At 34.2% G+C, this 23,572-nt stretch overlaps 1 pseudogene; it reads right to left on the bottom strand.

Annotated features, from left to right (window-relative positions):
- LOC110036986 overlaps positions 1 to 23,572 on the bottom strand; it is a 55,103-nt pseudogene that overhangs the window by 29,603 nt on the left and 1,928 nt on the right.

The raw sequence follows: 23,572 nt of genomic DNA, 5'->3' as shown, positions 1-23,572 counted from the left end.
TTAAAGAAAGGCTTAAAAATGGAATTTTAATTTTAATTACAAATTTATTATTAGAAAATTCATCTGATCACAGAGAACTCCAAAAGCTAATTTTTATAATTTTTTTAGTTATATTTTCATTGTTAAAAAATCATTTTATTGTTAAAAATGGCATTTAACTTATAAAATCAATTTGAGTTATTAAATGAGCTCCAAATATTTTAATTTTTTTTTGGGGAGTTCTTTAAAGTTTGAATCTTAGTGGAGATTAAAAACCAAGTCATTTAGATATTTGTGTTTCCAAAAATTAATTTTCTTTTCATTTTAGGGTTTGTGAAAATTAGGTGCATTCTTAATGACTTAACTCATGAAAGATTTTCCAAAGGGTTCCCTCATCATAATAAACCTTTCAAAATTTTTTTGGAATTTTCTAAGCAACATGTTGAATATTATGATTAATTTATGCAAATAATAGACATAAACATGAAAAATATGAATTTCTATCTAGAGGTCTCCTCTGACTTTAAGAAAATCAGAGAATGTTCTCCAAAACAGAGGCAACAACATGCCAAAATTACAAGCCATGGTGAAATGTCTACATGCATTAAGAATCAAAAGTCTCAAAATAATGTTTAATTAATTAAAAATAAAATATGCATCACATAACCTTCAATTTATTTCCACATTGTTCTCCTCTATTCACTAAGCAAGAGGATATTTTTATTTTTTTGTGATTTTTCTACACCAAGATATGGATTTTTGAAGTTAGGACTAATTATTTAAATCAGAAAATCTCTAATTTCCTACTTAAAGACGCGGCGCTGAGTAGATCCTAGGCGGCTCCGAAAACAAGTGTGGCGCACTCCGGTTGGATGCCGCGTTCCACGTAGCCACTAACTCAGCCCGCGCTCTCATCCAGCGCAATCAGAGCCCTTCATTTGATACACGTGCGATCCAACGGTTCTGCTTCATCGTCCCCAAATAGAGTGAACCCGTAACTGTTAACCCTAAAACCTCAAGATCTCCCCCATTTCTCCACCAAATGGCCTCGTCTAAGCGTGACGAACACATCCATACGGTAAACATGCCATTAAATCAACTCTAATTAAATGTAGAATCAAAATAGGCTCGAGAAGAGGGGAAGTTGAATACCTTTGCTTTAAGAAGGCAAGCTTCAATCAAAGGTGCTCGACACGTTTGTGGAGGTCCAAGGAGGCTAGGAATTGAGCCTCTGGTCGTGGTGAAATGTCTAGACCCAAATTCAATCAAGGCCGGATTTGGGTGTTGGTCTTGAGTTATCCTAGAGGCTCTGTATGAGGGGGATTTGATAAGGCTTCGTATTAGTTGAATGTGGTGATGGTGTGGGTGCGTTTAATTTGGATTTGGTGCATTATGGAGGTGTGGTGGAGAATGTACTATCTCCGGAAAGCTTTTGAGCTAAAAAATTGAACTCCCAACAAGGAGAATTAGGGCAATGGAGTGGGTGGGTTGCACTGTGGAGGTCTCAAGGAAGCTCAGGGAGTAATTTCAGAGGGTAGGGTATCCTTAAGAAATAAGAAATTTTAAACTCACCTTCCATGGCCATGGAGGTGGAGGTTTTATAAAAATGGCTTAGGGTGGCTCTGTGGGCCAATTTAAGGGTGCAAAGTGTTGCCTATGTGGAGGGCAGAAAGGCTCTAAACTTAAAATGGGATGAGGTGGCCTCTAGGTTTGAATTGGGTTTGGATTTTTTAGGGTGGCTCACGGTTTTGGCTCTGCCAATGACTAGGCCAACCGACAAGGCTAGGGGAGGTGGCCAAGATGTCAGGTTAGCAAGGAGAATCTGTCACAATAATTTATTTGGGCAGGTGTTTAGTTTTGGCAAAAATCCCATTGGCTTAAGCAATTTTGGAAATAAATCCCTTGATTTAGCGAAAATTTGGCCCATGGCTCATTTGGATGGTTCCATGGGGTTTAGCCTAGTCAATAAGGTCCAAAATTTGGCTGTAGAAGTCTTGCCTTTACCAATTTGGTTAGATTGGGTGTGGTTAGGCTACATTTAGTGCATGGGTCCATGTAGGTCAATTTGGTTAAAGCTTGGGTTTGTGCTAGGCTAGCCATAACATTGAGCCCAATTAATTGATCAAAATCATGTAGATGATTGTAATGAAGATTTTTGGTGAAGGATTGAAATGACTTTGAATTCAATTGGAGGTTCAATTTGAGGGATTTTGAGATTTTGGTCAATTTGGGCATGTTGGGCTAGACTTGGGTCTAGGTTGAGCTAGGCTTTGAAATTGGATCAATAGAATGTTTCAAATGATCAAGGGAGATGTTATGAAAATTTTTCATGAAGGAATGGAATGAAAAATTTGGGTCTAAGGGAATCAATTTGGTGGAATTTTGAGACATGGCCAATTTAGGGCAAAATTAGGGCTTTTTGGACTTAGATCAAAATTAAACGAAACTGAGGCTTCAACAAGGCCAATTGAAGGCCAATTTTGATGTTTAGGAGTGTTATGAAGAGTTTTAAACATAAATTATGGCAAATTGAGTAAGCTATAAGTTCAAATTGGTGAGATTAAGTCATATGGCCAAAATTGGGGGTTTGGTTTAGATCAAAATTGAGCTCAAAGAATGAGCCAATTGAGCTTGGATTTGATTTATATTGGTCATATAGAAGGTGAATTTGAGTTTAGAATTGAAATTTGGGAAATTGGGACCAAATTGATGGACATTTGAGGCGAATTTAGGGAAATTGGGCCTTTAAAGGCAATTTGGGGGTTTTAGTCGAAATGGTTAAATTGCTCAAATTGGGTCATGTGGTAGTTGAGAAAAATGAAATTGCGAATATTTGGAAGGTTTTGAGATTTTTTAGAATTTTTGAAATTTTGGGCTAAGGAGGGGCATTTTGGTAACTTGGCAATTTTTTGGCGATTTTGGGTAATTTGGATGTTTGAAAAAGGTTTGAAATGCTTTTTGAATAAATTTGGGTATTTTCGATAAATTTGAGAATTTTGGCCAAATTTAAGGTTTCAAGGGTACTTAGGTAATTTGGGGGAGTTTAGTGGAAAAAGGCCAAGTTGAGTATTTTTGGTCGAATTGGGGAGCTATCATTCATAAATGAGCTATGGACCAATGGAAACCCTATTTGGGTCCTCTATGTACTAGTCTTAGCTAAACCTTAGCCTAGGGCCAGTGAGTTTAAGGGACCATCTATATGAGTCTCCCAAAGAACTAAGAATCAAAGTCAATAAATTTTGGGTTTGTATTTGTGAGTGATTGTGAGGTGATTGTGATGTATTTGTGAGTGATTGTGAGTGAAGTGAGTACCTTAGCTCCAGACCAACACCCAGGGTCAACCTTAAGGTCAAGCAGTCCTATGGGAAATCTCTTTGGGCTCCCCCATAATGACTCCACCTACTAAGTGCTAGAGGTTATGACCACTATGTGTAACTTCAAGTTGAGTATAGAGGAGTTTTGGAATTTCTAATGGTAAAACGTGAGGGTTCCTTTACTAGTTTTCTAGGAATAGTCAACAGGAATATCCTATGGCTAGACCGTAGGCTACGAAAGAGGAAAAAACTAGACCTCAACCAAAAGTTAGGTCAACATCCCTTAATTTAGGAGACCTTTGGTCCATGGCTCCTATAAAGTGGGCTAGATATGTCTAGCATGGTCATTAGAGTCCACTTGGTGGTTGTAGTGGTCTTAGGTTGACCACTTCGGCTAGGTTTGGTCACATTTGAGCATGATTCAATTTTGGGTTCAAGTTGGGCTAAGTTGGACTACTCATGACATGGAGCCCAATTGATTTATCAAGAGGGTGTATATGTTTGTCACAAAGAGTTTAGAGAAGATTTGAAGTGGTTATGAATTGATTTAGAGGTTCAATTTGGTGGAATTTGGACATTTGGCTAATTTTGGGGATGTTGGGTTAGACTTGGGTTTGTGTTGGGCTAGAGTTTGGCTAAGGCCCAATTGATGGTTCAATTTGGTCCTCAAGATTGTCATGAAGATTTTTGGATAGAAATTGAGTGGAAATTTTGGAGTCATGTGGTTCAATTTGGTTGAATTTGGGGATATGGCTAATTTGGGACAAAATTGGGGGTTTTGGTCCAAGTTGATTTTGAGTGAAATCAGGCTTGACCAAGGCCAATTGAAGGTTTAATTTAATGTGGGGAAGCATTTTAAAGAGTTTATGATGCACAATTGGGGCAATTGGATAGATTTGGGTGTTCAATTGAGTGAGATTTTGGTTTTTGGTCAAATTGAGGCTTTTTGTTTGGGTTGAATTTGGATTCAAATCTTGATCAATTAGGCTTGGATTTGGTCTCAATCAAGCTTGTACATGATGAATTTTAGTTTAGAATTGAAATTGGGGAAGATTATGATCAAATTGGTGGACATTGGGGGTGAATTGGGTAATTGGGTCTTTAAAGAAAATTTGGGGCTTTTAGTCAAAATAGGTCAAATTGGACAAATTAAGCTCAATGAAGTGGTTCAAATTGATTTTGGGGACATTTGAGGTTATTTTGAAGGTTTTGGGACAATTTGGGTCACCAAGGGTATTTTGGTAATTTTGGCCAAATGAAGGGTATTTTGGTAAACTTTGAAAATTTTGGGGTGATTTGGGCAATTGATGTAGTTCCAAATGGTTTGAAAAGATTTTTGAAAAAATTTGGGAATTTTGGGTAATTTTGGGAATTTTGACCAATTTTGGTAGTTTGGTAATTTTGGTAGATTTGGGGGTAAAAGACCAAGCTAGGTATTTTAGTAAAATTAGGGTGTCAATCACCCTACTCAAGCCATGGACCAATAGAATTCTCTACTTTGGGTCCTCCATGTACCTGTCTTACTAAACCTTAGCCTAGGGCTAGTGAGTCTAGGGGGTCATCTACAAGAGTCTCCCAAAGAGTTAAGGGATCAAAGTTAAGTAGGTTTAGCCTTAAGGTAGTGAGTAGAAGTGTAATGTGCAAGCGTGTGTGTGAGATCAACCAAGACCACACCACCTGAGGGTTAACCCTAAGGCCAAGCAATCCTATAGGAACTCTCCTTGAGCTCCCCAATATTGACCACCTACTAAGTGCCAGAGGTTAAGACTAGTATGTGAAACTTCAAATTGAGCAAAAAAGAGTTTAGAATTTCTAATTGTGAGGGTTTCTTTTCTAGTCATCGAGGAATAGTCAAAAGGAAATTCCTATGGCTAGACCCTAGGCTACCAAAGAGGAAAGACTAGACCTCAACCAAAAGTAGGGTCAACAGACTGAAAGGAAAGTTTTATAAGACAGTGGTGAGACCTGGAATGCTCCATGGAGCTGAATGTTGGCCTTTAAAAGAGAAGCATAATACTAAGTGTTGTCGAGATGAGAATGATTAGGTGGATAAGTGGCTTCACACTTAGAGACAAAATGTGAAATGAACATATCCATGATAGGATTGCTATAGCTCATGTGACAGACAAAATTAGAGAAAGTGATCTTAGATAGTTTCGTCAAATTAAGTGTCGACCATTTGATGATCCGATTAGGAGAGTATATGTTTTAGATTCGACTTATGCTAAGAAAGGAAGAGGTGGACCTATGAAAACTTGGGCTTATGATATAAAAAATGATCTTAATTTATTAGCCCTAAATGAAAATAAGACTTTAAATAGGACACAATGGAGAAAAAGGATTTAGGTAGCTGTGGGATTAAGGCTTTGTTGTTGGTTGTTGTACCCGGTTCAACTTTTAAACCTCAAACCTCTATCAGTTTAATACCTGATCCAATCTTTTGATGCTTTGACTTATCAGCTTTGATAAAAGTAAGAGTTCATCCTACATAGATTAAGCCAAGTTATGAATTATGTCAGCTGATTCATTACATAATTCAAAGTCCACATCAAATGCTCTCCCAAATCGGATTTCAGATTTAATCCAACTAATTGAACTAAACCTTAGCCAAAGGACTTCTAAACTCTCGATAAATTAATAGATTTGATATAGACATGACATCTTTTGATAACATTTATTTTATCGCATGAAAGTAAATATTTTGTTTAACGAGTTATAAAGAGGAAGTTTAAACCTAAAAATAAGCATAATTACTTGTTAAGCAACATATTTGTATATCCATCTGCGGTAAATTCCTGCATAAGTAACAAAACTAAAATTTACCACCAAAACGATTTTTTCTTTTTTTTTTTAATATTGAAGTTTTAAATAAACTAAATGTAAGAAAAAGCAAAAGTAAATTTTCATTAATATATTTAGGGAATATAGAGAGTCAAAATCAAAAAGAAAAACCAACGTATAAATGCATCACCAACAAATTAGTGACAGCAAAAAAAATCAAGATATGCTTGAGATTCGGTAGATAGAAAAGCTTCATGTTAAGGAAATAAAATTTAGAACTGCTCCAGTATTCAACTAAGACAAATATCAACAATACTGGAAGAATTTTAGAGATTCAACAGATATAAAAAGCCTTATGTGAGGGAAATAAAAGATAAAACCGTTATAGTATTCGAATCAGAGAAATATCAACGATACTGCAAGAATTTCAAAGATTCAACATCTTTATGTGATGGAAATAAAAAATAAAATCGCTCTAGTATTCGAATTAGACAACTACAACAATATCGCTAATATATACATGATTGCGGTTGCTTGAGCCACCAGTTGAACCATTATAGGCATCTTCTGTATCACACAATTCTATAACTTGGACGAGCTAAGCAGATGTTTGCCTACTAGTGTTCTTTGAGACGTCAAAGATAACCGTTGCCCAACCCCGAACCGATGAGCTTCAAGATAAAAAAAAATAAAAATCTCCTACTGCAAAACAAAAAGGAATGTTTAAAGTGAGGTACAAAGCCACACATTATACCATGCAGAAAGGAACTTCGGATGATAGATATGAACCGTTTCAAGAAGTTAAAAAATATTAATGTATTTACATATGAAACATCTAAATTTCAATTTTTACATATTTGGCACCTTCCCTAAGCATAATAAGGTTAAGAGTGATATTTTTTATGTGATGTTAAAGACTTGGGTGGTATAAATGTAAAAAAGTGATGTATATGAGTTATACATAGAATATGGGTGTTATGTACATAAATGCCTCTTTAAAAATGCATTTTCAAGGGTGAACTAGTCCTGGGCCAACATGAATCATGTTAGATTCATAGTCTAGAAAGAATGAAAATTTGGTACTTTTCTTATGTAATGTTTCAAAAAATTTATTTGACTTCGTAAGGTGAAACCTCCTCGGCCAGTTCTCCTTCTCTTTGTCGCACAAAAAAAAACATCTTTCGTATCTAGTACATAGGAAGCCTGCAAAAGATTCAATGCATATGAAAATTGGAGAGCACAAGGCATCAATTGTGTGCCTTAATAAAAATAGTTAGATGCATATCAAACTGTTGTGGAAGTTTGTAAGTTTACCTTCGAGGTGAGACTTGTTGTCTTGCATTCCATACCATTAACAATTCAAAGACCATCCAAAGTATTGCAATCAATAGAATTCTCATCATCTTCATTTCTGAATTTTCTTTTGTTCCTTCATGATTCATAGACAAGTCAACAACGAGGAGAAATTAGATTTTCATGACTGCGGTTATATACTTTTGATGTTATCCACACCTTCTCATTAAGATGTCAAGCCTCTCCTTTCTATTTGAAATACTAGAGAGGAAATCATTGTGTACGTACGATGAAAAATTGGGTCCTATAGAAACAACTGTAACCTCTAGTGTCTCCAGACCAGAACCTATCAGCTGAATCAATATCTTAGTTAAATTTGAAGACTACATCCAATTAACACAAAAAATAAGAAAATAAAGTGAACTTGGAAGGAATAAAGCAAACATTGCAAGGAAAGAGTAAAGCAAAAAAAATTCATTTTTTCAAACTTAAAGAGTGGTGTTGATGGTAGCAAAAGCTGCACGAAAGAGGAGAAATATAGTTAGAGACAAGAACAACCAACTTACACATCAAAATCGATATAAATTCTCATTATGGAGGAGAGCACGTGCATTTTCATGACACACCATTTCAAAAAAATATTTCAGGATGGCTTGAATTTTCATATAAATAAAGCTCATAAAGTTTATTGTCCATATTATTTGATACAACTGCTTGAAACTGAAAATAAAGAGAAAACAATGACAATTGAATGTAAAATAACGCTTAAAAATCAGCAAAAAGCAACTGCATAATAATGAATCTACCTGCTTAACGACTTTGTCCAATGTGGACTAGGTTCTAATAATAACACGACAATCATCTTCAAATTTTGTATTGTCAACATTGCCAATTAGTAGACTCTATAGCGCAGTCATAAACTTGCATTTCTCAAGCAAAAACAACTAAAAAACCAGAAAATTACTCTTGCAAGTAGTATGACTAAGCATATTACCACAGCTCACTTAGCATAAAGATCAGGGGTGATTGCATCATTTGAAAATTTTCAATGTCTTTCAGCAACTCCTGGATTAAACTTTGCTGAGAATATCATTTCATAAAAACCCTGGAATAATAAAGTTATTTGTAAGTTTTTTTTCTTATAACTTCAGGAACCAATATCCAAATACTTTTTCCATATATGAAGAAATAGGTTGAGAACATATGCATATTAAAAGGAAGTTTGTAGCCCAAATTCACCTGATGAAGTCTGAAAAGAATGTAAAAAGAATCATTTACACAAAAGGATTCTTGTAGATCTACCACCCTTTCCTTGTAACGCAGCAGTTACACGCTTTGCAAGTGGTTTCACGGCATGCGGGAACTGTTCTGAATAAGGCAATGAAGTTAGTTCACCTTCAACATCATTTGCATAAGCTATTCCTTCATCCTCACCCTCAATTTCACCGTTGTCATCATGAACATCATGATTTCCATCTTCTTCACCAACAGTATCACCACAGGCTTCAACTTCTCCAAGTGTTTGGGTGCTCTATCCGAAACTACAAAGTCTTAATCTCAAGGCGCGACATATAAATATCTCGACGAAATTAACAAAAAGAAGGGTTCAATAGTTCAGTTTCATGGCTTGAATATTATTTTCATAAATAGTCAAACTTCAGTTGGCATATACATAATTTTCCCAAAATACAAAAAATTAAGAAATGGGGCAGCTGGTGAAAAACCAAAAAGGTTAAGCAACTACATTGTCTCGAAATAAAAAGTGCATGAATCAAAACACCTTAAACATAAGTTGTATGTCAACATTCTTATGTGCAACAAACACCCATTAAATTTCTGTGAATAAATAGCTAAAACCGACTAAAATAAAGGCTTCAAATAGAAAAATTCATGCCTAAAGATAAATTTATGAGGGAGCAGCACTAAACGTTTGTTAATAAAAACAGAAAATGAGAAGCTAGTATTAAAAAAAAAACTAAGAAAACAAACTTTGTTGTTTACCTCTAAAGATAGAAGAACATCGTTGCGAACGTGAGCCTCACCGACAGCCTCAGAACGAGTATGATTGGACTTTGTAGCTTCACTAAATCCTATGCAATAAAATTAAATTCAAAACAAGATTAAGAAGAATAAGAAGGGTTTAGAACCTTAATTAATACATACCATTCATGGCATAAATATTAGATTGTGTTCTGGAAGCAACAACCACACTATCAATTAAATGACCACTAGAGGCATCAAGCATAATCATAACAGGCCTTTCATGTACAATTGCACTAGTCAGAACTCTTCCATTAACAAGAGTTTTTGAGATATTATCATTGGGGCATTTACATACATAGCTCACAATTCTTATGTAGCTACACATCTCATCCCTAAACTATCATATTTACACACACCACTGAAATCATTAATATTAAATCAAAAAATAGAATTATTATTACTTTTTAAATGTGAAATACAAATTTTCAAGCATAGGTTTAAAGCACCAAAGTGCTATGTATGTAAATATGAATGTTTTTGGTAAGAAATATGTAAATACAAAAGGATTGTGCTACGTATGTAAATTTCCCAACGACATTTACATACATAACTCCCCACATTATGTAACTCGCCCCTAAACTTTCATATTTATACACATAATTATCATGAATACCATTGCCAAGATCTATTGCATCCACATTTGCAACTCTAATCTTGCTTGTAGCGAGCTCTTGAACAATGTTGCCATCAAATTTAGCTGACTTGGAATTTTCCATAACTCCAAAAGTATCAGAAGTACCATTGCTTTTACCTGCATTTGTTACACTACTTTTATTATGAACTCTAGTTTTTTAGATACCCTCAGCATCCTCTAATCTCAAAGGGCAAAGAGGAACACCAAATATTGGCTCCAAAAGGTGTTTTATATACATACGACTTTGTCCAACTGGTCAGAGGATGTGCATACTTCTTGACTTGAAAGTTTAATGATCTGATAGATATCATTGAAGATATTTGGATCTGTATATTCAAATTTGGTGCTGAGAGTTAAAGGTCACCAATTTCAGAAATGATAACAAGAATTGCATCCTCCTCCTTCCTCTTTTTCTCACTAATTTCTTTAATTTCAGCCAGCTGAGCTGCAGCAGAAATCAGAGATATTAATCTCTATATAAATATGACTCAAAAAATTCATCACAAACCAACATACCACAACTTATCTTTACACTACATGTGAGGAAAAAAACCTAGAATTCCATAATTTCCTATTAATTATAAAAATTAGAAACTAATTGCAAGTAAATTGTAGCATGCCTTTTGCACTCAAATTCTTTATATCATGCTACTTGAAAGAGAAACTACAACTGTCAAGTGATTTTTGATGGTTCTTCGAATAAATTTCTACCCACACCTTATTAAAATCTGCACAGTGCTTTGACCATTCCTCTTGCTTTTGCTTCAGACGAGTCAAAATTACTGGTAATGCGTTACTAGCATTTTTACGTAAAACATCCATAACATTCAACCCATGATCTCGATATAATCGTTCAATGCACCTCAAATGTAGAATTAAACTGTTAAAGAATAATGTAAGCTGCACTTCATATGGATAAGTGATAAATAAGGTGTCAAGCTGAGTATTTTTGCAATGCACACTAACTTGTAAAGTGGTCCTCAATGTGAAATGGAGATTCAAGGTTGATGGTGTTATTTTGCATTTTCTCCAGCAATTCCTCAACTCGCTTAGTTGTGGATTTTAGTGACTCTATTAACATGTCCAACTCAAACCTGAAACCATATAAAAGTTTAAAAAATGAATAAATAATAATAATTATTATTATCAGATATCAAGGCTGCCAAACTTAAACATTGAATAAAATCCATGAAGCATTAATTGATACAATTATATAGGATAACTAAATTATAGTTCAATATACTTTGCAAATAGGAGGATGATAAAGAAGGTAAATTTTTAAAGTCCTTATACATTCATGTATGGATGTATGAGTGCAAGAATGGATGAAAGAATAAATGTATGTGATGCTAGACAAATAAGGTGGTCCATCACCGAATCAATGACTAAACCCAAATTTCATACTAATTAGTTATGATTATTTTTCATTTTAAATTGAAGGGCTAACTATGTGAGTTTAAAAGAAATATTTTGAATGTAAAAAAATATTTGAGCCATATCAATTGGCCCAAAACAGTGATTCAAGAAAAGAAATCAAAGATTCTATCAAAGCTTTAAATGAAGTGGTATTATTTGACTCCAAACAGAGAGTTCCCTTGGAGGGCTAGCAGATATAGCTCTTAGATGAATTTTCATGGAGGGATTTTGATATATTTCCTTGTGAGTTTCTCTTATTTTCTATGGCATTTTAAGTATCAGTTATACCTTATTGCTTCAATTAAAATTTACTTTTATTCAAGCAAACCTTATGCCTACAAGGTGTTGGTAGATTGCAACCTTTTGAATTTATTTGTAAATAACCATAGTTTCAGTTTGTGAACTCTAACATCTGGGGCTTCAAAAATTTGTGCCTCAGCCTTCCTCAAAAAATGAATGAGGGAGTTTTATATTAAGCTCCAGGTCAAATTTTCATAAGGCAGATAAAGTAGTAAATAAGACACCACCAGAGATTTCATCTTCATATTATATGAACTCTAGCACAGGTTATCTTGAGTGTAAATATAGTAGTATATTTAATATAACATTTACTAGTTGTGATCTCGGGTTAACCTTAAATTTGCCACCCTCATAGTCCTAAGTTGTCCTGCATCAAATGCTCAAGAAAAAATATATTCTTAAAATAACTCATTTCTTTCAGAAAAACATGATATGTGGAATTGATCAAATTATAAAGTATCATTTTATACTCTATAGAAATATTAAAATTGTTGAATGGAAATATTGAATGTATTACAACATAGAATTGAAATATTGAAATTATTGACAATACATTCTAATGGATTACAACATAAGGAAAATTCTTACCTATCATCCTCGCATTTAAATAAAATTTCCTCATATGGATTTTTTTGCATGTTCTTAAAAGAATAGTCCTCAGTATCACTAGCCACTAATACCCATGTATCGTTCAGTACTAAATTACCAAGCTTAGTCCTGTGGGTTGTAGCAGGCGCTGGGTGGTGCATAAGAAAACAATGCAGTAAGAGAAAACTAAAGGCAGCTCATGAATGTGTCTAGAATAACATCAAACAGAACATTCAGAAAATATTGTACTTACATTTGGAGACAATAGACGATAACTAGGATTAATTATTTCACAAGATGATACAACATGTTCTGAAATCGGTTTACATTGATTAGAAATTCCAAATAAAAAAAACCATATATACTTCAATAAACAAGAGAAAAAATACCAGAAATATTAATATGGAAAGCTCCGGCCTTGCGCATATTCTCATAGTGGGCCAAAAACTCATTGAAACTGCCCATGAGATCAGAATGTTTTCTAAGGATATCAATAACCTGAAAATCATGCAAACCAATTTCACGCAAAAATGAAACAGTAAAGGTTTTTTTAGTTGGATAAAAACATATGAATATACAAAATATGAACATAGCGCATGCAGAAACAAAGAAACACACATAGTTAAGCCCCTCGCTCTTCATGCTTTAGCTCACCCACAAACAATGAAAGGAGTTCATGTACTCCATATATGGTTAACACTGATCAATTCCTCAAACAAATACTTTCCATTAAGATAACAATAACATAAAAAAATACGGTAAATTGAATGTTGAAGTTAAGATATACGCAGATACTTTTGTTTCACAAATAAATAGTAATAAAATCATCAAAAGTCACAACAAATAACAACAATGATTCAAGAAAAAAAAAAAAAAACTTAAAATCCAAATAAAACTGAATTTTCACTTTTTTCTACTGTTAACACTTATCAATAAATATACCTTTAATAAAATGGAACAAACCATTATAATAGCTCAAATACTCATAGTATCAGTTTTTTTGGCCAATTTGGCATGCAATAGAACAACATTTTCAACTTATAAATGAATATGTGATATAACTTCTATCTGTTTTCCCAAATGTTATTTAGATTGCTTGATTGCATAACAATAATTTATAGTTTCCTAACAAACTGGAGAGATTATATTTTCATATGTACCAAAAAAAATAATTACAAATAAGCAGTATAGTGTTGAACACTTAAGCCCATTAACTCACTCATGTTACACCAACTAGACAGAAAATTTTAAGTTTGTTTTTTTTATTCCAAACCCTGTACTGGTGGGAACTCAAGAATGTTATGTCAAGTTCTCATCGCCAAAACATAACTTCGTAACACTTCACATGCTGACTTTATCGAAGCTCATAGTAAATTAATCAACCAACATTCTAGGAGAAGCAACATCACACAAAAATTCAAATAAATAACAGGTAACTCACAAAAGTTAATAAGCAAACAAAGGATTACTCACCCAAGCAACAAAATAATAATAATTAATTAAATTGCAAAGCATATATATGAAATAAATTAGAAAGTGGACAAATAGAAGAAAAAGTGGACAAATAGAAGAAAAGAGTGGACAAATAGAAGAAAAGTTATACCAGATTCTTCAGTTCACTTCTAGTAATAATCTGCTTGAGATATATATTCGGACACTTGAGAAAGTCCTGATAGGCATTCAGGTGCAATTTCTCCTTAATTTTCTCACAAAAAGTAAACTCTTGTGTTCATATACCTAAAAAACATTAAAATAATGAAATAGATGAAAGAAGACGTTAAGTATAATGTCGAGTGTGGACAACACAAACAAATTGTCTACAGTTTGTGAATTCTTTAAAAACTAAAAGATTAAACAATCAAATTATTAACACATGCTTATAATGTAAAAAGCATGGTCTAGGGAGACCATACTCAGGACCAGACGAAAAATAAACTCATATATAACAATACAATTCAAAGGACCTCAGTCCTTCGAAGCAAAAGATTTTCAGTCCCCATACCTAATAAAAACTGAATTTATCAAACTGTCAACTGTAAAATAGTTTCATTTACAATATTTTGGATAAAAAAAATGACAAAATTAGAATAACACCACTAGGATTGAGGCAAAATTGCATGGATTATTGCAATCCAACAACAAAAAATCAAAAGCAAAAATAGTTTACATAGAACATGCATTTCTCATAAGAAAGATAACAAACTTACTCTTCAAAGAATTCTTATCCCCAAATGAAGCAGACATGTTGTACATTCCAAGGTTTTCAGCAAATTCTCCTCGGTGCACCATTTCAGGGCCATCAACACGACGAGAAGATTTCCTTTCACAGGCTAACTCTAACTCGTAACTATCATGCTCAAAGTCTTTCTCATCTCTATCCCGTTTTCGACTATTCTTTTTTTCATTGAGGCAGAAGTGTATGGATTATTGCATTTCAACAACAATAAATCAAAAGCAAAAGCAGTTTACCTAGAACATGCATTTCTCATAAGGAAAATAACAAATTTACTCTTCGAAGAATTCTTATCCCCAAATGAAGCAGACATGTTGTACATTCCAAGGTTTTCAACAACTTCTACTCCTTGGTGTACCAGTTCAGGGCCATCAACACGACGAGAAGATTTCCTTTTGCGGGCTAACTCTAACTTACAACTATCACGCTCAAAGTCTTTCTCATCCCTATCCCATTTTCGACTATCCCTTTCTTGCTTTCTATCATTTTCCCGCTCAGTGAGCCTCTGTTCATGATCCAGATTAGAACAATCAATGCTACAGTCACACTCCAAGCGTAAACTATGTGCCCTTTCTTTCTGAGGAAAGAATGTTAGAACCTCATTGCACAATATATATAATTTGAACAAATTATAAAGTATACCCAAAAAAAGGTAAATCATTTTTTTAGCTCATATAGTTTTGCTCCAGTTCAATCCTGTGTCTTATAATTAAATTTGAACTAATTAAGTCCAAACAATTTAAAATTATTTTAATCATGTCAGAAACTCAAATGAGAAAGCACGAAGTAAGATTCCTTTCAAACAAAATGGCAACATTCACATTAAGCTCATCACCTAGCTTATAAAGCTCTAAGATCCTGACTATGAATCATCATACTTTAATTCCTGCCCATTGACTTGATGGTAATTATTGCATACCTCTTAATTTGAAATGAAACTTCAAAAAAAAGGAGAAGATAAGGAATTAAAGATAAATGAATTACGTTTTGGGTGGTATGTCTTATATGATAAATCTATATTCAATCATTTCATTTGGATGAAACTTGACTTCTTCTATTATTTTATTTGAATTTTGGGTGTGATTGCAATAGAATTAAATTATAAATATTTAATTGAAAAATTGAATATGTAAGGATGAAAGAAAAATCAAAGCCAACAATAAAGACTAAAAATTAGTTTACTCAAAAATAAATAAATTGATACTAAAAACTAGTAATTATCAGACAAACTTGAATAGAAGACATGCTATAAAAAAATACCTTGGAAATTCAATGTTAACCCATCATAAAAAGAAGATAGGAATCGAAATTCAAAAAATTACTTTCAGCTTCAACGGTCCAATACATCTCAATAGTTTTCAAGTTGTTTTAGTTTATTTTAAAATCTTACTTATTCTAACAAATCTTTTTCATATTTTTAAATACAAATTAATAGATAAAGTACCTGAGATCGTATCTTAAATTTGCTTTTCAATTTTATAATATTAACAAAAATCAAAAAATCAAAATAAAACATTAAAACACCAATTGACATCCAAAATTAATCATCATTTATAATGAAAAATTAAAAGAAGAAAAATATTAATGCCATACAGTCTACTGGGGTTGATGAAATGGAAGTGGGATGAGTACATAATTGAAGAACAAATATTAAGCAAGCTATTCCACTATCAGTTTGATTTCAACAAAATAAAAGACATATATGTAAACTAAAGATGAAGTGATGATCCCAGGAACTGTTACCCTTATGTCAGGAGAGCTATATTAAAAGCCAACTGTATATTGCAAGCAGAACAATTTTAAATATAAAATTAAATTTAAATCAACTAATACTTATTGAGGGGAAAGGCACCATCAAAGCATAAAAACCAAAATAAATTATTTTGTGGAGTGAGAGAGTGAGTCTTTTTTTAAGATGCTATTTTGTAAAAATAAAAAATAAAAGTGAACCATAAAGGTGGAGCAAATAAATTTAAACAAATCCTTTAAGACTAATTTAAAAGTAAAACCAGAGCTCTTAATGGCATTAAAACAGTCCCACCACTAACATGTAGATCTTGGTGAAAAAAGTCTTCAATTAAAAATAAAATTAAATTGAGGAAGAAAGGAGCGCTCAATATTAGTTTATTTTATTAGTTCCTTATCATTAAAGATTCCTTATAAATGGCGTTAGAGAATTCCTCTTATCAAGCATTACAAATTTTCTTATAAAAGATAGATTTGGTGGAGCAGTCTTAGCTGAGGTATTGGGCAAAAAATGTGTAAATTCCTCAAGCTCCTCAAGCAAATCATGATGAGCAAATCATGATGACTCTGAAAAAGAACTGCAACCTACAATAAATCATGTTGAATTAAGCTTCAAAAAAAGGTTTTTTGTAAATAATTCCCAGCAGGATATAATATCAATGACATAATAATCTACCTCTTGATAAACATCTTTATGGACTTATTCTCCCGTCAATACATATTTACAATATCTATGAAAGCTTTGTATGCATTTTCTTTATTTTGGAATCGGCTCGGCAGGAAAAAATGAAATAGATTAAACAATAGATAGAGGTTTCAGACATAGAATTCAACTATAATAAGACATAATCATTATATAAGTACCTTCATTTTGTTTACAAAGCTAATAACTTCCTCAAATTGAACAGGTTTATTTTCCTCGGGAAACTTGATCTGGTACCCATTAGGAAAGAAGGTGTTGAAAACTAGGAGAAGATCACGATGCCCCATGAAAAGTTCTTTCACTCCTAAAATCACTTTGCTAGTATCAATCCTACAACCACAAAGGAAAAAAATCACAAGATACACCAATAAATTAAAAATAAATATCAATAATCAACGCAGATATTGGGAAAATTATTCCATCAGTACTACGCACCTTAAGGTAGGTGCGTATCGAATAAGATGGCGCCAGCTGTAAACTCCGGTCCCACTTATTCCATCAGTATTCGCGACACAGGCCCAGCCTTAAACCCGAATTCTGAAAAAATCCAGCCATAATAAAATTATTTCGCGCCAGGTTGTTGTTCTATTCGAAGGGTGAAGAAATATTTTCGCTGGTTTTTTCACACCTTCTTTCACAGCTCCGGTCACAACTCTGGTCACAGCTCCGCCATAGCTAGGTATTGTTGGAATTCTCCATGGACGTTCAAATGTCGGAAGTCAATTTCTCCATGAACGTTAAGATGCCGGAAGTCTCCATGAACGTTGAGATGCCATCATTCAGCCTGAACTTTGAAGATCAAGATCAAGTGAGTCTTGGTGTTATTATTATGTTATTCTGGTGTTACTCTGCTATTACTCTTGTTTCTTGCCTTTTATTTAGTACCATTTAGGTGGTTTAGGCTTTAATTTTATCTCCATGTAAACGTAGGTGTTGATGTAGTATTATTGGATGTTGTTCTAGAGTGTGGTTTGATATTATTATGGTTTTTTTTTCGTTAGTATGGTTTAGGAATTTTTCTTTTTTTGTGTTACTCCTGTGTTATTCTAGTGTTACTGTGGTGTTACTCCATGTAAACGTAGGTGTTCATGTAGTATTATTGGATGCTGTTCTACAGTGTGGTTTGGTATTATTATGGTTTTTTTTTCATTACTATGGTATTAGGCTTCTAGTTTATTGGTGTTACCCTTGTGTTATTCTGGTGTTATTGTGGTGTTACTGCATATAAACATAGGTGTTGATGTAGTATCTTTTGGGTGTTGTTCGACAGTGTGCTTTGGTATTATTATGGTTTTTTTTCGTTACTATGGTTTTAGGCTTCTGGTTTATTGGTGTTACCCTTGTGTTATTCTGGTGTTACTGCGTTTTAGGCTTCTTGTTTTTTTGTGTTACTCTTGTGTTATTCTGGTGTTACTCTAGTATTACTTCTGCCTTTGATTTATTACGCATATCGTGTTATTATTGTGTTATGTTGATGTTGCTATGGTTTTATGCAGTCCTTTGAGGCAACACACGTTTGTAATGATCCAATTACAAAGAAGTTTATAAGCAGCATTATCTACAATGAGAAAGAAGCATATGAAAGCTATCGTGCCTATGCACATCAGGTGGGATTCACTGTTTGAAAGGACCATACCACCTACTTGCCAAACTCCAAGAAACTCAAGGTTAAATTTTATATTTGTGGAAAAGTTGTCTATAAAAAAGAGCCTAACAACACAGTTAAGTTTAAAAAAGTGGACACGAGGACTGGCTGTAAGGCCATGATACAATTTCATGTTGATTTCGAAGGCAATTGGACAGTGGCAAAATTCATTAAAAATCATAATCATCCTTTGGCCGAAAGTGGTGATAAGCATCTTCTTCATTCCAACAGAAGGATAAAAAGGATTAATGTAGATGTGTTGAGATCCATGACAGGTTAAGGCATCAGAGCAACACATGCATACAATTTCATTGCCACGGAGATTGGTGGTGTGGAGAATTTGGAATGCACCAAGAGCGAAACCAAGAGAGATGCATTTAATTTTATCCAGAGAGAAAGAAGACAAAGAATTGAACAGGGAAGAAGACGAGGATAACACGAGAACAACACGGGAATAACATAACAATAACACGGGAATAACACAGGATAGTACGAGAATAACACGGGAATATCACGTGAATAACACGAGGAATATCGTTAATAACACGGAAAGAAGACGAGAACACTGGAAGAAGACGAGGATAACACGAGAATAACACACCAATAATACGAGAACAACACGAACAATAATACGTGAATAACATGGGAATAACATGTGAATAACATGGGAATAACACGAGAATAACACGGGAATAACACAAAGATAATACGAGAATAACACAGGAATATCACGTGAATAACACGAGGAATATTGACGTCAATAACACCCTGGCGAACCCGAGGATAACACGGGAAGAAGACGAGGATAACACGATAGAACACATCAATAATATGGGAATAACATGAACAATATTACAAAGAATTATTATGGGAATAACACGTGAATGGAATAACACGTGAATAACACGGGTGAATAACACGGGAATAACACGAGGATAATACGAGAATAACACGGGAATATCACGTGAATAACACGAGGAATATCTTTAATAACACGGGAAGAAGACGAGGATAATACGGGAATAACACATCAATAATACGAGAATAACACAAATAATAATACGTGAATAACACGTGAATAACACGGGAATAACACGAAAATAACACGGGAATATCATTGGAATAACTCATGCCAAAAATCATAAGAGAAACACGAGATGAACACGGGAATAACACAAGGATAACACGAGAATAACTTGGGATATTGCCCTCTTAATGCGCTATCTCGCAGCGAATATTCCCTGTGTTACTGACCGATTAATCGACGTTACTCTGCGTTACCACGCGTATTCTGCCGTGTTACTACACCATGTTATCGCCGATTAATCGGTGTTATTCCTAATTTCCTCGTGTTATTCATACGATCAAAGATTTGTGATAAATTTTTAAACTATTTTAGATAAATTTTATATTATAAATTAAATAGGATAGGTAATATTAGTATATTTATTGGCTCAGGGTGGTATCTACGTGTTACTCGTGTTATGCACGTGTTACTCCAGCTTTACTCAAAGTGTAGCATATGCGTTACGCTTGTGTTACTCTCGTGTTATGTATGTATTACTCGCGGTCCCGTATTACTCGCGGTGTACTGTACCACATGCGTTACTCTCGTGTTATCCACGTGTTACTCCCGTGTTACTCAGGATGTAGCAGATGCATTACTCTCGTGTTACTGTCATGTTTTCCATGTGTTACTCAGGATGTATCATATGTGTTACACTCGTGTTACTCACGTGTTATCCACGTGTTACTCCTGTGTTACTCAGGATGTAGCAGATGCATTACCCTCGTGTTACTATTGTGTAATCTAGGTATTACTCCCGTGTTATTCAACGTGTAAACGACATGTAAATGACGTGTTACTAAGGCAGTTGACCAACATGTTACTCAAGTGTTATACAAAAAATACTAACAGTTAGCTATAAACATTGTGCCAAGATATAAACTGAGGCAGTTGACCAACATTCAGCAAGCTACAAACACGTGAGTAAGCTATACAAATAATCAATATACAGTAATCATGAAGCTATTACATATACAATTACCTAAACAAAATATGCAAAGTAAAAATATACAACTTTAATCAGAAGTCCTCGAAAATAAGCACATGTCATAAACAAATTCTGCTCTAAATCACTCCATATGATCCTGCTAGTTCATATGTGCACTCCAGTTGACTTCTTTGCCCTGCACTAGAGTTTCCATGTACTTGTAGACAAACATGCCGCAATCAAAACTATTCCTTTGTGTTGGTACGTTCTTTGTAATCGACAGGGATCATTTATTGATTTTGGATGTAAATGAATCAGCGGCATCTCTAGCAAACATATTCACCTGAATGATATTGAGATGTTACTGTGTTAATCTTCGAATGCAATTGTGTTACTTTCAATTTAGTTGAATATACTTACAACTTCCATAGCGTCAGCCTTATATATTTGGTTAGGTAGTGAGTCGTATATTCGTCATTTTCTCAACTTGAGATCTAGAACCAACAAGATCCAATGTTGATTATGAATGATTGGAAAGAAAATGGTTGTTATTTCTTTTACGGCCTCGTTGGTGATATGTTTCACATAAGGTTTGCTATCATATGTCTTATGCATCGACATAAATATATTAATTTAAATGTGCAAGGAATGTATGAATTTAACTTGTATGAATAATTATAAATTGTAGAACATACCCCATACATTGGTGAAACATACAGGTAAGGTCGGTACAACTCTGGTCTCCTTAAAGTTCTTTCGCGCAGCAAGACAGCAAATGTATCAACATGTTCGTCTGCAAGCCACTTATTTAATAATAAATCTTCCAGTGCCGATCGGTGAATCAAAATATGGTCTCTGGTAATGATAACGTCACTACATTGAGAACAAAGAGAGTTCCTCTTAATTAAAAGGAACTGCATAACATTAAAAGAGTGTTGGACATTTACTTACCTTCTGGTGTATTTGGATAGGCACTGGTCTATTTCTTCCTGCATTTTAATTGGTATCAATGACCTACCAGGATACTCAATAGTTGAAGCCGGAGGACGTAGCTGCAAAATAAAACAATCCATGAATAACACAAAATAAGAGTATATAAGATATGTTTCAAAGCACATAGCTATATTTACTTTCTTACAACTATAGCATATTGCTCTTCATTAGAACTGGGGCTTTGACTTGATGATACCCGGGTGTATCTAAGATTTTTTCATCTGAAACTTAGACCTTTTGGGAATCACCATTTTTTAAATCAGTATGTACATCATAAGTCAAAAGACGCGTCTAAAAAAAATATTGTTAGAAAAAATAAAGTAGGAATGTATATCATTAAGTAGAAATTAGAATGACGCACTTACCGATTGCGCCAGAGATTCAAGAACACCCTTTATTGCTCGTTCCACTTCTTTAGGGTCTTCATGGATTGTCTCATCACACAGATCTGCATCTTGTGCTTCTCTTATTGGTTTTTCGGCGTCTTCAGCCTGTACGGGAACATCAATATTTCTTGTTGTTTGTTCAGGTACATCTATATTTACAGAAGCAACAATATCAACATCATCAATTTTTCTACGTCTTCTTTTAAACTGGTATTGAGATGCAAGGGGGTCCACTTTTCTCTTTTGCTGATGACCACTACTACTGGTCTTCTTACTTGTATCGGATATTGTTTACTCAGCGAACTTCTCAGCCTTGGTTTCAACTAATCTATGCACCAAACCTGTTAGGGTGGACAATGCTTCCACCACAGTATTCATCTGTGCACTCATACCAGTAACAGTTTCTTGTATATTTAAGCTTATTTTTTTCTGAGATTTTAGCATCTCATATAGTACCCCAAAATCAGCACTCTTAGTTGTATGTCAAGGTATTTGGGTTATATCACTAGAACTAATTGTACTCCTGGCATACAATTTGGGTGAAGATGGTCCTGCAGTACTTTCATGATGTGGAAGTTGCCTTGTAGGGATCGGCGGTCCCTGTTCTGGATTTTCGAGGAGTTGTACTTCATTATCACTCAAAGGTAAGAATCGACTAGGAATCCGTCATTAACCTACAATGAAAATGTATTCGTCAGAATCGTTGCAATCACTTTTAGAAAGCTACTAAAAAGATGTGTCAATAAGTTGTAATCAAAATTAAATGGTTTACATGATCAAGTCTCTTGAAGGCTTCATGAATCTTCTCCGCACTCAACCTATGATTGGTTGGCCACCTCAGCATGCGAGGTCTAGCGTCAGGAGCATCAGAAGTTAAAAGAGAGGTGTGCTCGTAAAACCAAAGCTGGGGATGTTTTACACCATCAACATGTATGCAAAAGTCAATACATTAAACAAAAAAATCATAAGAGTGATGTTTCAATGTAAATAACAAATACTTACTGTTATGAGAAATACAAATCCTTGAATGTAGCCAATTGACTTATTCTGCCTTAATTTCATTGAGGCGATTCTCACTTGATCGATGATCATATCACATATGGCAGCAGGCCAATTAAAGGACGGAAAAGCTTGTACATTTACAACAAAAGAAGATAGCTCTGCAGGCAAATGAAAATTGCTTGAAGGAAAAAATAAGTTAGTTAGTAAGAATTTCAAGTATAACTGCTCAAAAGGTGGGGTGGAGGCTCCTTCTGCAAAAAAGTTTATCAGTGGGTTCTTTATTTGTCTGGCATCCACATTTGATAGGGGTCCTTTTTTCCATGAAACATGCTCTCCTCTGTTCGGCATCCCTATCAACAGAGCCACGTGGTCAGCATGTAACTTAACCTCCTTTCCACCCATTTTGAAGACACCCCTCTCATTATCCCAACATCTGAAAATATGTAAAGTCATGACATTGTCCTGGGGATATGGGGGCATGTCAAAGAAGTTGAACACCCTAATTTCCTTTAAATTATTAAT

This window comes from Phalaenopsis equestris, unplaced genomic scaffold (assembly GCF_001263595.1).
Source record: "Phalaenopsis equestris unplaced genomic scaffold, ASM126359v1 Scaffold213678, whole genome shotgun sequence".
In the NCBI taxonomy this organism is placed as follows: domain Eukaryota; kingdom Viridiplantae; phylum Streptophyta; class Magnoliopsida; order Asparagales; family Orchidaceae; genus Phalaenopsis; species Phalaenopsis equestris.
This window is presented reverse-complemented; position numbering and strand designations above follow the sequence as displayed.